The sequence below is a fragment of the Erigeron canadensis genome, chromosome 6, assembly GCF_010389155.1.
Source record: "Erigeron canadensis isolate Cc75 chromosome 6, C_canadensis_v1, whole genome shotgun sequence".
Taxonomy (NCBI): Eukaryota; Viridiplantae; Streptophyta; class Magnoliopsida; order Asterales; family Asteraceae; genus Erigeron; species Erigeron canadensis.
The window spans coordinates 11,776,567-11,791,123 of NC_057766.1; positions in this window are offsets into that span (position 1 = coordinate 11,776,567).

Consider the following 14,557-nt stretch of genomic DNA (forward strand, 5'->3'; position numbering starts at 1 on the left):
GTATTTTATTTATTGATGTTAAATAAAATACAAGATTGTTGCGGAACCAAGATATTACAAATAATGTAAATATCCTAACAATCTATGAATTACAAGTGATCTATTCTTGCCAAATAAACTTAAGATCGAAACACTTGTAATAAGGTTTCATGCATTTAAGGAATATAATATTTATTCCTTCAAAGCATTTAGTTCTTTTTGCGGTACAAATAAGGTTTCATGCATTTAAGGAATATAATATTTATTCCTTCAAAGCATTGGTTAAAGTACATGAATAAAGTCAATATGATGTGACTTGTAATACTTTAACCAACCACCTTTACATGTGTGTAAGAACTTTTAATAATGGACAAAAGGATTGTCTGGATAAAAGCGTGCAAAGGCAAATAAGTCAATTCCTCGTAATCAGTGTTCAGACTTGTAAGGTCTAGAACACTGACAAGGACTCCAGTCAGGAGATCTGGTAAGTCTGCCAGTGGGCTCCGCCATTTGTCAGACTTCTTTCTTTAGACTTCAGTGAGAACGTTCTTCAGTGGGATGATCTTGACTGGAGTGAAGTCCAACGAACCAATCTGGTAGAATCCACTTTCCTGTACAAGTAAATAGTTCACTGGCCTTCTCATAATTTCTAGACAAATCTTCAAAGGGCTCCGGTCTTCTCGTCTATAGCGAGTCCAGTAAATCTGGACCTAACAAATTCCCTCTATTTGTTTAGAAATTATGCAAAGATTTTCAAGCTTCTATCTATACAAGTTTGTGCTTGAAAAATCCTTGAATTTTGATTAAGTCTATATTTGAGTTACTGGAAAACACTTTATAGATCATCAATGTTTTCAGTTTATACAATTTAATTTTGCTAGACTTAATCTGATCAAGTACTTGTGAAAAATAAAGCTTGCAACTAATATATACGGATATCAACTGGTAAAAAGTTACAACTTTACGTAAATACAAGAACAAGTAAATGATAAAGAGTTATGCCCTTCTCTTTTCAGCATGTCCTGAAGCTTTTTCAGTGGCCTTTCTCTTTGCAGCAGGTGAAGAGGGAGATGAGTCTGGTGCACGCATTCCTAATGATTCCTCCATATTCTTCTTATTCTTCCAGATTTTCTCAAACCTCTTTAGGAAGGCTTTCACATCTTTAGATACATCAGTCTTGCCTTTGTAAGTTAGAGAAATTTCTCTAAGTTCAGTTACACCGAAGGTTTTAACTGATGTACTTTTTTTTTCATCCTGGAAGCCACCTTACCTAGTCAACTTCACATAAAATTTAGACATTGCTTCATGATTTTCAGCAAATCTAATCTCAGCACCTATGATCCTTCTGGAGTCGACCCTGTACATCATCATTTCATTGTACCTGGCCTTTTGTTTGGCAATAGTGATCATATCTTTAGTTTTCCTGGTCACTCTCCTCTGCTCAGCAGCTTCTTGTATTTTTGTCTTGTTTATTCTTTCAAAGATGTTGAAGGGAATGAAGGTGCTAAGATCTGCATCTCTGGCAACTTTTGTTTGTTTGGCTGGAACCTTGGGCAATCCTTTGATTTTTCTTCTATATTCATTTTCCAAGACAACAACATTTTTCCTTACTTGTCTCTGGAGTTGCACCAACTCATCTTTTCTCTGGGCAATTAGATCCAATACACTCACCCCATATATTTCTGAATCATAAACTTGTTCTTCTTGAGCGTACATAGATCGAACATGAATATCATCCAAGGCTTCCAGACATTTATGACCTTCATCTTTTTATACACATCAACATGAATGCCTAACCTGCCAGCATTGTACAAATCCAGAGTCCCATGTCTAGACATCTCCATCTTGTGAGTAATTAAGTCATCCTTTAATTTTTTCTTAGAAATTTCAATCATGATGGACTCTTGCTCCAGTCTCTTTGCCTTGGCTTCATCAGCAGAGGCGAATTCCTCAACCTCTTCAATTTCTCCTCCAGACACCACATGTTTTCTTCTGACTCTTTTTAGTATGGTTGGGATGTTTGGGAATTCTTCAAATTGTGGCTCACTGGCATCAGCACCAGTAGCCTCTTCTTTCTCTGAACCATTGATTCATAACCACCAACTTCTTGTGCACTAGCATCAATACCAGTCTTTTTCTTTTAGGTCAGCGTCTTCCATACTTCCAATTTTCTTGTAAGATCTTCCACCTTGGAAAGTTCATCAGGCGAAGACTGGTGGTCGTTCCAGATCTGTTCAAGCATGATACGATCATTGGACCCAAAGTTTCTTCCTGTAATTGGGGATGTGAGATTAACAAGTGTTTTTAGTTCAGTTACTTCCTTCTTAACAATCTGCACATCGGAAGATAAGTGTCTTGGCAGTTGATTATCAATGATTTTGACCACCAGACTCTCCTTCAATCCCTGGACTGCCACTTTGATATTTCCAGAATTTTTATTTGTGGCCAGAACTAGTTCGTCCATCTTCTCAAAAACCAACTTCATATTACCAGCAAAAATGGTCATTTCTAACTTCATATTATTTGAAATTAAGGATTTAAAGTCAGAAACAACCTAAGAAGATGACTGGAGGGATCTTTCCAGATCCGCCACCTTAATTAAAAGACCTTGGACCTCGGCTAAAGATGAAGTGGAAAGATCACCCGAAGGAATAACAATTCTGGTGATTGAAGAGACTGGCACTTCTACCCTTGTAGTATTTTCAATTGTGTGAAGGGTGGCCATATCATCTTTAGGTTCAGTGGATTGAAATTGTGAAACTAAAGGATTTGTTGTTGAAATGGTTGAAGTGTTTTGTGGTGGTGTAAACAAGGATTCTGGTGGTGATATTGTTGATGATTCTGGTGGTGAAGTTGTTGTGGTTGTTTATGGAGGAGGTGATGGTGGTGGTGGCATATCTGACAAAATGGATTGGGTAACTGACTCAATTTTATTTTCCACGTCATCACCCAAAAAATTCATATCTACATCAAAATTATTATTATCAGACATTGGGGATTCTACCATATCCCAATCTGGGCCAGCCCCAATTGTCTGATCATCCATCTGCAGTAATTCCACATCTCTGTTTAAATCAATCTGAGCCTCCTGCTTTAGATTTCCTTCCTCAACATTCCCTGGCTCGACCCTTTGCAAAAACTAGAGGTGAGGCTCCAGTCATCCCAGCCTGTGCTAGAGATATATCAAAAGTATGGCTATGTTCAAGAGTTTGTGCTGACACGGACTCTAATAAGAGTTGGGATGACTCTCTTTCTTCACCACTTCCTCCTACCAGAATTGTGGAAATGGTTGCTTGCAAGTCTCCCAAATTGACATCTCCAGACTCTTGTTGGGAGGGTTTTGGATGGCTAGATTCAGTACTATGAGATGTGACCAAAACTCCATCTCTCCTAAGCTGACGAGTTTTATTTCTTGGTCTGGTGGGATGGTTAGGAGGAACAATATCAACATTATGCTGAGGGTCATGAGCCACCTAGGTAATGGGTGGGACCATTACAGCTTGGAGGACTTCAATGGGTCCCTCATTATTTTAAGGCCCGCCTGCAGCCTCTTCCAACTCATCTGGTGATGATGCATTGGTTTTTTGTACTCTAAATTGATAGATCATTACTGATGGAATATCTACCTCATCAGATTTTGAAGATAATTGGTTACGGTCCCTCAAATATTCACACATAGAAAAGTGATTTGTATTCACATCATATTAATCACCAGGAACCTCTTAAAAATAATGGAAAGAAAACGAATAAATGGTATAAAGGATTTTCTTCCTTTACCTTTCAAACTCTCAACAAGATCATCAAAGAAGATCTGAGCAAAGTCCACCATGTATCCATACCATAAGCAGTATGCAATCTGGAGCTGTGTTTGATTTATCTGATCTAAGCCTCCAGAACTGCTACCAAAACATTCAACCAAGTAGGTGAAGAAATATCTCCATGAGTCTGTCAGGTTGCTCATGTAGACTATACCCTTTCTAAGCAATTGTCTCTGCTCATCTACCATTTCAGTATGACCCATCAATCTACATACTTCCCATGTATTAATGTCGAATGGAAGTGTGATGGCCATTTCATTTTCATGAAGATATGCCAATCTTAGGGCATCTCTGAGAGAGTCAACAGTGATAGTAAATCTCCTGGTGCCTTGTTTGAGTGTGTAATGGATAGATTCATCTTGCCTGGATTAAGAGTTAGGACACCATAGAGAGGACTACTGAGAAAAAAGGCATTCAGTCGTCCTATGAGGGAAGTGACTTGATGACTGCTTGTTAGTTTTGCCATCCAATTATTCATATTTATTCTGATGGCTTTGGCCTCAAGAGAGATGTGTTTGGCTTTCTTTACTGCGGCGACTGGTGCATATTCAGAGGCTAAGAGATTTTTAGGTGATGGTTTAGGAGCCATTTTAGTAAGAGGTATGAAGATGAAACTGAGAAAATTAGGGTTTTGATAAAGTTTTATGAAGAAAGATGGTGATGATTGGAATTGAATGAAGAAAGAAAGAAATGTAGGAATTTTGAAGATTTTGGAAGTAAATGATTTTCGAAGTAAATGTGAAAGAAAATGAAAAAGGAAGTTATATAGAGGAGAGAGAAAATGGAATTCAAAACGGTTAATTTGAAATAATTCAAAACAATTTTGATCGGTTTTGACATCCGCATTTAATGTTTCCTATCACACATAAATGTATGACGGTTGACAGCCCACAAAAACTACCAATTTGCACTTTTTATCTTCCCAAGGTAACAAAACCCACTATTTATTTTGAAAAACTCATGCCACGTAGGATAAAAGATAAATATCCATTTAAAAGGTTTGCATTACGTGGCACGCACTAATATCGAGTAAACACATGTTATATTTGACAACCATGACTTAATTCAATGCATCTGGAGGATGATTAGTCACTTCAGTAACACTGGTGGATTAGTCCAGTGAAGTATGCATTGATGGTACACTCGAAGGACACTCCAGTAAAGTACCCATATTAAACCATACTAGTAACCTCAAACACGCACATCAACTAATATAGACAAATGAGAGGGACATATTTACAAAGCGATTGAAGTCACCTCAAACATGCACTTCAACCTATCCACACATTTACAAGGTAACATAAACATTTTCCAGAAAATTTGTCCAGAGAGAAAAATAAATTAATAAATTCCCCCTGAAATTTAGACACTAAAAAAAAATGTGGTCTGAGTCTTCCCCCTGGAATGGTGATCCATAAATCTATCAGTGTAAAGATAGTATCACGAAGGCGTTCGATAGCTTTACTGGTATAGATTTACAAATGTGGAAATCAAGGAACCATGCCAGTGTCACAAAGGTGTTCATAACAAGTTTCCAGATTTAAGGGTTCAACATTCCCAACTCACCAACAAGATGTTCAAAAGTTTTTACATCTAGAGGTTCAGTAAAAATGTCAGCGAGTTGTTTGTCAGTAGGAATACAATGGATTTCTATGTCATTTTTCATAACATGTTCTTAAACAAAATGATACCTGACATCAATGTGCTTCGTCTTAGAGTGCATGACTGGATCGTTGGAGATAGCAATGACACTGGTATTATCACAAAATATTGGAATTTTCGAATATTTAATACCATAATCAAGCAACTGGTTCTTCATGTGAAGTCCCTCACTCGATGGTTTAACCCACAAGTGTAGAATACAACAAGTCAAGTAATCACTAGATAGGACTAGCATGAAACGTCAAGTAAGCACTAGATTGGACTAGTATTACGATAAATTGTACTTAAGCAATATAAAGATAAACAAGTAAAGTAAATGGTGAGACACAATGTAATTTTCAAGTGTATTTTATTTATTGATGTTATATAAAATACAAGGTTGTTGTGGAACAAGATATTACAAAGTATCTAAACAACCTATGAATTACATGTGATCTAATTTTGCTAAATAAACTTCTTGATCGAAATACTTAAAGTTGTGAAGTATAACTGTTTAGATCGAGAGTATTTGAGCAAAAGCACCAAATTGCAAAAGTATGTAATTTGGACGAGAAAGTGACTTGGTATTTATAGGCAAAAAGAATAAATATAATATTCTTTTTGCCGTACAAATATGGTTATATGCATTTAAGGAAATTACTTTAATTCCTTAAATGCATTGATTAAAGTACAAGAATAAAGTCACATGATAGTGACTTGTCTTCTAATTAACCAACCACCTTTACATGCATGTAAGGGTTTTAACAAAGGACAAATGGATTGTCCGGGTAAAGGCATGTAAAGGCATAAAGTTAATTCCTCGTAATCAGTGTTCAGACTTGTAAGGTCTAGAATACTGATAAGGACTCCAGTCAGGAAATCTGGTAAGTCTTCCAGTGAGCTCCGCTATTTGTCAGACTTCTTTCTTCAGACTTTAGTCTTCGACTTCAGTGAGAATGTTCTTCAGTGGAAAGATCTTGACTGGAGTGAAGTCCAGTGAACAAATCTGGTGGAATCCAGATTCCTGTACAAGTAAGTTGTTCACTGGTCTTCACATAATTTCTGGACAAATCTTCAGAGGGCTCCAGTAATCACGTCTGGAGCGAGTCCAGTAAATCTGGACCTAACAAATTCCCCCTATTTGTTTAGAAATTATGCAAGGATTTTCAAGCTTTTATCTATACAAGTTTGTGCTTGAAAAATCCATGAAAAATTTGACTAAGTCTAATTTGAATTACTGGAGAGCCACTTTATAGATCATTAGTGTTCCCAGTTTATACAATTTAATTTCTAGACTTAATCTGGATAAGTACTTGTGAAAAATAGAAATTACAACTTATATTTACAGACATCAACTGGAGGAAAGTTACAATTTTATCAACAAAAAAAATACAAGTACAATATCAGATTCAGGCCATTTTCTTTTCAGCATGCCCAGATGGCTCTTCTATGGCCTTCCTCTTTACACTTGGAGATGATGAAGTAGTAAGAGTAGTCCTTAAGCCCAGCTCCATCTCCATTAGTTCCTTCCTCATCCATTCCTTGCCAATCCTCTTCATAAAATACTTAACATCCTGGGAAACATCTTTACCTCTGAAGGAAAGGCCAATCTCTCTAAGTTCTGACCATCCGAATGCCCTGATTGACGTGTCTTTTCTTTCATCAGTAAAGTTCTCTTCTCTGAAGAGTTTGACATGGAACTTTGAGAAGTTATCATGATTTTCTGCCAGATGGAAATCAACACCCAGTATAGATCGGACATCAGCTCTAAATTGTGACAAATGTTCATACTTTTCTTTTGTCTGAGCCCTTTTTACCATCTCATCCACTTCCCTTGACACCTTTCTCTGTTCACTAGCTTGTTGAAATTTTTCTTTATTGATTCTTTCTGTAGTGTTCAAGGGAATGAAGGTGCTAAGATCTGCATCTGTGGCAGCTTTGGATTTTCTGGCTGGTGCCTTGGGTAAACCCTTGATCTTCTTTCTATATTCATGCTCCAGAGCAGTAGCATTACTCCTTACTTATTGCTGGAGATTTTTCAACTCTTCTCTTCTCTGGGCAATGAGATCCAGTATGCTCACACCATAGATTTCAGAATCACAGACTTGTTCATTCTAAGCATACATGGATCGAATATAGACATCATCCAAGAGTCTCATGCCTGGCCATATCTAACTGGTGAGCAATCAAGTCATCCTTTAGATTCTTCTTGAAAATTTCAATTAAGATGCACTCTTGCTCCAGTCTCTTTGCCTTGGCCTCATCAGCAGAAACATATTCCTCTTCTGCTTCAACTGTTGGTTCACCAAACACCACTTGCTTTCTCTTGATCTTTTTCATTGTGGTTGGGATGTTTGGGAACTTTTCAAACACTGGATCACTGGCATCACTACTAGCAGCCTCTTCTTTAAATTGTCCATTGGCTTCAATACCAGTGACATCCTTTCCAATCACCTTCTTCCAGACTTCAATCTTCTTCTGAAGATCACCAACCTTTTCTGTTCCAGAACCTTCCCGCTTGGAAGCATCTCTAGATTGAAGATGATTCCACACCTGGTCCAGTTTATGTCTATCAGCAGAATCAAAGGTTCGACCAGACACTGGAGCAATATTGTTCACAGTTTTCCTCAATTGCATCACTTCCTTTTTATTAATTTCAAGATCCTGAGGAAAGTGGCGAGGCAACTGGGTATCAATCATCTTCATTACTTCAGGAAACAACCCATCACGAAGATTTCTAAGGAGAGTTTTAGACACCTCCTCAGTGATTTCTTTCAGCATATCCCCCTTGAACTTTCGAACAGCTTCATCACTGAGGGTGCTAACAACAGAGTTTTTCTCCAGGGTTGCCCTGCTCTCCAGAGAGCTTATTCTGGTGGTCAAATTCTGAACCTCACCAGTCAGACTTGCCAGAGGTTGAGCAACTTCAGCTTTAATGGCAGTCCGAACAGCTGTCACCATATCCTCCTTGATTCCCTGGACTGCAACTTGTATAGATTCAGAGTTTTTATTTGTTGCCACGACAAATTCATCCGGCTTCTCATTTCCAGCAAATATGTTCATTTCTGACTTAAGATTATTAGAAATTAGAGATTTGAAGTCAGAAAAAACCCGAGAAGAAGCCTGAAGTGATCTCTCCAGGTCCGCCACCTTATCAAAAAGGCCTTGGACCTTGGTTGAAGAAGAAGAGGAAAGATCACTGGAAGGATTGGTGATTACGGTGATGGACGATACTGGCAACACCCTTGTGAGATTTTCAGTTGGTTGGGTGACTACCAGTGGTTCAGAAGTTTGAGATGGTTGAATTTCTGGTGCAATTGGTGATTCAAAAGTTGCTGGAGTTGTTGTTTGTTCTGGAAGAGGTGTTGGTGTATTTTCTGGGGGTGGAGGAGGCATATCAGAAAGAATTCACTGGGAGACATAATGGATGGTGCGATCAACTTCTTCTTCTCCCAGAAAACTCATATTCACATCAAAGTCATTGTCTTCAGACAATGGAGAATCAACCATATCCCAATCTGGGTCGGTTCCACCTGCCTGGTCCTTTACTTATACATTCTCCACCCCTACATTCAAATCAATCTGAGCCCCTTGCTCCAGATTCTCTCCTTCAGTCTGTACATCTCGTTCCCCCTCAACCTCTTCAACTATCAAGGACCCATCAGCAGCCATGATGTCCCCACTTCCAGCAGTTGAGACTGGTATAACAAGAGGTGAGCCAGACCCTCTTTCTTCTTCACCACTTCCTTCTACAGGTACTGAGGAAGTGGTTGCTGGGGCAATCTCTTGAACAAGATCTCCAGAATCCAGATGAGAGGATTCTGGAAGAGATGATACCAAAACTCCGTCTCTCCTAAGACGACGAGTTCTGTTCCTTGGCCTGGTGGGATTAGGTGGAATTTCAACAATATTTTCAGGGAAATAGGTTGCACCCTTTCAGCAGTAACAACTTTAGAGTTTTCTTCATTGTTTTGAGGCACACCAGCAACCTCTTCATCTGGTGATGCTGCATTTTCCTCTTCCTGAATTCTGAATTGATATAGCATCACCGATGGAATGTTCACCTCAGTAGGAGATGAGGTCAATTGGTTGAGGCCCCTCAGATATTCACATAAAGAAAAATGAGTTGTATTTACAGAGTACTCATTTTTCAAGGCCCTTCTGAATATAATGGACAGAAATCGAATGAAGGGAATGAAGGCTTTCCTGCTCTTGACCTTCAATCTGTCCACTAGATCATTGAAGAAAATTTAGGCAAAGTCCACCTTATACCCATGCCATAAACAGTAGGCAATCTGGAGCTGTGTCTGGTTTATCTGGTCTAAACCTCTAGAACTGCCACCCAGGTACTCAACAAGATGAGTGAAGAAATATCTCCATGAATCTGTCAGCCTGCTCATATATACAGTGCCCTTCCTGAGCAGTTGACCATTCTCATCCACAATCTCAGTGTGCCCCATCAACCTGCACACTTTCCTGGTATTGATGCCAGGGGGAATTTCAATGGGCATCTCATTTTCATCAAAATAGTTCATCCTCAGGGCATCTCTGAGGGAATCAACAGTAATTGTGAAGCTTTTGGTGCCTTGTTTTAGTGTGTAGTGGATGGATTCATCACTTTCCACATATACTGCAGTATACCAAAACTCACAAAGATAATCGTGATACATTTTGCCCGGATTTAAGGTTAGAGCATCATATAGTGGACTACTCAAGAAAAAGGTATTTAACCTTCCAATGATAGAAGTTGCCGAATGATTTGTTGAGAGTTTGGCCATCCAATTGTTCATATTTATTCTGATGGCATCGGCAGAAAGAGAGATGTGATTTGCCTTTTTAACATTGTCAACAGGAGCATAATTAGCAGCTAGAAGATTTTTAGGAGAAGGTTTGGGAGCCATTTGAGATATATGAAGATGAAATTGAAGGAATTAAAGATTGATAAAAGAAATTTAAGAAGAGAGATGATGATTGGAGAGTAAATGAAGAAGGAAATAAATGAAAGAATTTGAAGATTTGGGAGTAAATACTTTTCGAGATAAAACTGAAAGTGAAGGTAAATATGGGTATTTATAGAGGAAAGTGAAAATGGAATTCAAAACGGTAATTTTGAAAAATTTCAAAACAGTTTTGATTGTTTTTGACATCTGCATTTAATGTTTCCCATCACACATAAATGTATGACGGTTGACAGCCCACAAAAATTACCAACTTACACTTTTGGTCTTCCCAAGGTAACAAAAACATCATTTAAGTTGAAAAAGTTATGCCACGTAAGTTAAACAGTAACTGTCCAGATAAAAATTGTAAGGTTGGCATGCACTAGCATCAAGTATTAAAAAATATAATGATTTGACACACAAAGACTCATTTTAATGCATCTGGAGGTTGACTGGACACTCCAGTTTCACTGGTGGATTAGGCCAGTAGAATATGCATTAATGATACACTGGAGGGACACTCCAGTAAGTACCCGGATTAGACCATTCTGGTAATCCTCAAACACGCACATCAACTAATATAAACAAATGAGAGTGTAACAACACGATTTTATCATTTGAATTCACATCAACAATGGCGTTTGGTTAGTGTGTGTGTTCTTGGTGTTTGTGTGTGTGTTGAGAGAGAATTGGGATCAAGAGTGTGTTATTCAGGTGTAATGGTATGAAAATTGTGTTATTGTTATGCCAAGTGTTATTGATTTCTAAGGGATTGAGGGCTATTTATAGTCTAAACAAACAACTATGCTAATTATCACAATTAGCCCCTCAACCTTAGAAATCATCAACTCATGACTTAACAACAAGTAAGTCCATAACTTAAATTACAATGTATCACTACTTTTGGATTTCTAACATTCTCCCCCTTAGTGATATATTGTAAGGTCTGAAGTACGTGTTGTTTTGTCTTGTAGGAATGAATTTGATGAGCCCGGTGATGAAGACAATTGGTGAGTTGAAACAATTCTTCAAAGCTTTCTCATTGTCTTTGGAGAACTTGATTCAGTCTTGGTCTTGGACTTCTTGAAGTTAAATCATTTGTTGATTCTCAATGTTCTTTTTGAACAGAGAATGATGAGTGTGTGTGTATTAAATCTTCGAGGATTGTTGAATCACAGATCAGAGTTGTTTTTTGAAATGCGGAAGGTATGAACTTGTCTTGAATTCTTTAATCTTCGAATCTTGAAGTCTTTACTTTGAAGTCTTGGAATAAATTTTAAGAAATATGTACTCTCCTCCTTGATATGTGCAATGTAGCTTTTGGTAAAGTGTTGTTGTATGACTTGAAGATCTTTAATTTGATGAAGACTCTTTTTGAAGAATTTCTTCTTTTTCTTGAATCGTCAGCCTTTTTGTCCTTTGAAGTTTTGATCTTTGTCACATCGTCTTGAACACTTTTGAGAGTAAACATTTCAATAAGGTTTTGGAAATTCTTTAATGAAAGTAATCATGCTCCTCCTCAATTCATGAGTAATCACAGTCTTTGATTGGAGCATTTTTGAACTTTTTGAAACATCTTGAGTGAGCATCCTTTCATTATTGAACTTGATCTTCTTATCCTTAAAATCATTCTAATTTCTTCCTCAATAAAAATTAATCATACTATTTTCTCCCCCTCATAATGAGAAAAACTAATGTCATTATGCAAACATGGATTGAAAAGAACGTTAAAAGAAATCAAAAGAATTTAGCTCAATTTTGTTTACACAAAGATATATGAACGAACAACTCATTAACCTAAACCATTAATCCAACCCAAATAACCCTATGGGTGACTAAAATATAAGGTTAAAGTTGTTGGTATAAGCATTTTATTATGGTGTTGGTGTTTTCTGTGTTGGGGTGATGAGAAAAGAAACCGGATAAGAATGATCCGTTTGCATTCAAAAATCGAAAGGATTAATGAAATGACCGAAAGAAATGTATATCATTTGTCGGATTTCCTATGTATCATTGAGAAATGCACAAAGCAAACCTCTAACATAGTTTGGTCTTTTGGCTTTCCAAGCTCAAGATTGCTTCAAAGAATGTAAACCATGGTCAGTGTCACCTAAGCGTTCGATAACCATGTTCTACTATCCTTAAAGACTTTTTAGGAAAAATTCAAGGTCACAATAGACTTCTTGTTAACTCAATAATTACAAAAATTCAATTATGAGACCTACGTTCAAAGCTGGAAATGATGTTAGCAATGGTAGGATTTCCATTTGATCATCGTGAAATATCAATTAAGATATCACTACAAATGTTCCGGCTATATCACAAAGATAAGCATGTATATCACAAAGATATGACGCAAATGTGTCCTAAAGAATGAATAATGATCAAATTAATGATCAATCACGAGAGCTCTAGACACAAAGTGATCAAATGAAGTCGGGGACTGGAGCAGAGTGTCACCCTTTTTCAATATTAACGTCTTCCAAATGAAGAGTCAATAGAAATGAGAAAATCTCCGTGAGAAGTAAAACAAGCATTTGTTAAGAAACACTTGAGTGGTTAGGTAAAGATGTGCATCGCTTCATTGGGTCCATGAAGGCTTCTTCAATACCGAGATATCAACAAATGACATCCGATAGAAATGTGTTTTACCCGGCGTTTTGAGAATTTTAGGGAAGGGTATCAATTCTTTTAACCCTTTTTTCACAACATTATCACCATAACCTCTCACTTTTCGACTGTACTCCCTCCATCCTAGTTGCACAAAATCATCATCTCTCAAAATACCCTCACTTTCTAATGAAAGAAGTGAATACTAGGGGGTTAGAACTCATCGGCGATGATGAAATTCATGGAGTAGAATTTTGAGACAAACCTAGTCACTCATGTGCAAACTAAACACTGAACTTCCTTTGAATCAAGTGTTTTGAAAAAAAAATCATCAAATGTGAAAAAAAATGTTTAAACAACACATTTGAAGTTTGAAAGAGATTTGAAATCACAAACTCCCCCTTAATCTATGGAAAGATAGATCAAAAAGATTTTTATAGAAAAAGGTGAAGAAAAAAAATGATTTGTGTGATATCAAAACAGGTTTTATGAAAAGTGAACTCAATCAATTGTTCAAGATGAGACAACTCAGGAGTACACAAAGGCGTTCAATCCTTTGTTTCTCATATCAACAATTGAGAGTTTTTGAAACAGGTGCAACAAAATTGCAATCAACATCTTGTATTACACATATACATTCATATAAGACCACTTGGAAGTACGCAAAGGCGTTCAAATCCACGTTATCTTATATCAATTTATATGTATAACAACATGAATTAATTCCAACTTTGAAGCATAAATAATTTTTCTTTTTAAAACCGGGTTGCATACAGAGTATATGCAAGCCATTTTGAAATAAATAACACAAATAAGCACGGGTTATACACTGAGTGTGCATAAGCCACGAAGTAATAAATACATCTTTTAAGCACGAGTTACATACATAGCATATGTAAGCTACTTTAAAATAAATAGTTTAATGAAGAACGGGTTGCATATAGAATATATGCAAACCACTATGAAATAAAAGAAAAGAAAATTAAGAAAATCTTTTTGTTATTTTTCAAAAATTTTATTTTTGTATTTAATTTTTGTTTTTCAATTTTTTATAATTTTTGAAAAATGAATCAATAATTCCTTCCATGGTAAAGTGAATCAAGGATCAAGATTTAGCATACCAAGTTTAGAGATTAAGAAATTAAACCTCTTTTCGTCCAGTGGTTTTGTGAACAAATCAGCGAGTTGGTAGTCAGTCTTCACGAAGTAGAGTTCGATGTCACCTTTCTCAACATGATCTTTGAGAAAATGATATCTCACATCAATGTGCTTTGAGCGTGAGTGGTTGACTGAGTTGACAGCAATTGCAATGGCACTTTGTGAATCACAATAGATAGGGACACGATCATATTTCAGACCATAATCGGTAAGTTGTGTTTTCATCCATAATACTTGAGCACAACAACTAGCAGCAGCCACATATTCAGCTTCTGCTGTTGATAGTGATACACACTTTTGCTTCTTGGATGACCAACTTACAATCTTATCCCCTAAGAATTGTAAAGTACCAGATGTGCTTTTGCGATCAAGCTTACAACCTGCATGATCTGCATCTGAATAGGCAGTTAA